Here is a 2,104-nt window from a genome sequence, read left to right on the forward strand (position 1 = left end):
AGGACCAACTTTTCTCAAGACCCAGCAATACCACTTTTGGGTATATACCCAAAGGATGCTCAATTGTACCACAAGGACATGTGCTTAACTATGTTCATAGCAGGATTATTTATCACATCCAGAACCTCAAACAACCTAAATGCCCCTTGACCAAAGGATGGATGAGCTAAATGTGGTACATTTACACAATGGAGTACTACATAGCAGAGAAAAATAATGACATCTTGAAATTTGCAGGCAAATGGATAGAGCTAGAAAACATCATATTGAGTGAGGTAACCCAGACCCAGAAAGACAAACATTGTATGTATTCACTCATGAGTGGCTTTTAGACATAAAACAAAGCAAAGTAGCCTACAATGCACAATCCCAGAGAATTTAGACAACAGAGAGGACCCTAAGAGAGACATACATGGATCTAATCTACATAGGCAGTAGAAAAAGACAAGATCTCCTGGGAGCAGTGGGACCATAGGAGAGGGTTGAAGGGGAAGGAATATAAAGGGAGGGGAGAGAGAAAAATGTATAGCTCAATAAAATCAATAGAAATGTAATAAATAAATAAATAAATAAAAGATATTCATATAAAGATAAATTATAGGTTGAAGAAACTGTTTATGGATTATTTCCAGTGGCTGTTGTACAAAATAATGACAAAAGGTAGGGTTGTTCAAGGTAAGGTTCTTTTGGAAGAATTTTCCATTGATATCTTTTTAACAGGCTGGGAATTATTGTATGTAAGAACTGTGAAGGCAAAATTTTTTCTATCCTGTTATTGTAAAGGTATAGTAAAAAGTAGAGTAGCCTTTTAAATAAATTGATATAATAGACCATCTTTTAGGTAATAAAGAAGGCAAGGAAATTATAGGCTGTAAAGAGCCCATTGGCTGGATCACCTTATTAAGAGCTCTTAGATCTCTTACCATTCTCTATTTTCCAGATTTCCTGTTAGTGACAAATATAGGAGAATTTCAAAGACTGGTCAGTTCTTCAATATGTTGAGCATTTAGCTTCTCCTGTACCAGCTGTTCTAATGCCTGTAATTTTTCTGACCTCAAAGGCCATTTTTCCATCCAGACAGGTTTGTCAGTTAACAATTTTAAAGGTAGGGCTATTGGAATCTTTGAAAGATCAACAGCTGTTGTTCTTCTGTTTATGTACAGCCTGAATAGTTGATGACTGTTCTTGATAATACCTTTGAATATTTCTCTCAGAAGCATACATTAGTTTATGATTTGTTTGTGAGATTTGATAATGTTAATCTGGGTATTCCATCACATCCCCGTAAGTTCATTACTATGTTAGCCACAAGTGGCTTTAATTTTCCTCTCTGTCCTTCATTAGATGAAGTATTTAAGTAATTATTCTTTATCAATAAAAATTTACGAGTCAGATATCATGGTAAGAAGCTGAATGATCAGAGAAGTGGCAGAGAAGTAATCATTGTTCTCCTCTCATTCCTTGATCCAAAAAGGCCTGAGTCCCTTTCTAAGTCTGCCCTACTATTTCCCGTCTATCTGTCCTCAGTCCTCTCAAACTTCTATGGTTAATGTTGGTCAACTATGAAATAGCTCCACCCTCTGATTCAAAGCAAATTTTTATTGGCAATCTTGGGAGTGTCAGAATACAATCAAAATGTTACAGAATAGGACCTGAGTTCAAATCTTTGGTTTACCCACATACAAAGATGAGCATGGTAGCATGTGCCTGCAACCAAGCATTGGGGCAGAAATGGGAAGATTCCTAGAGCTTTCTGGTGAGAGAGTTTAGAAGAATCAGTAGACAGCAGGTTCAATGAGAGAATATCTAAAATAACAATAAGGATAACATTAGAGGAAAACATCCACCATCGATTTGTGATCTTTATATGCATACAAGCACACATGTATCCACACACAACCATGCAATACATACATACAGCAAAAAATAGTGAACAAAGGATGCACATAGTCAGTTCTTGAAAGCAGTTCAATAACAGATACATACATATATATGATTACTTATTAACAGTAAAATAAAGGCATGTTTAAATAATAAGATATAAATATGATTTAATATTTGGTAAAGGTCAAAATAATAGCAACAGTCAGAATTGATAATGGTT

The sequence above is a fragment of the Chionomys nivalis genome, chromosome X, assembly GCF_950005125.1.
Source record: "Chionomys nivalis chromosome X, mChiNiv1.1, whole genome shotgun sequence".
NCBI lineage: Eukaryota > Metazoa > Chordata > Mammalia > Rodentia > Cricetidae > Chionomys > Chionomys nivalis.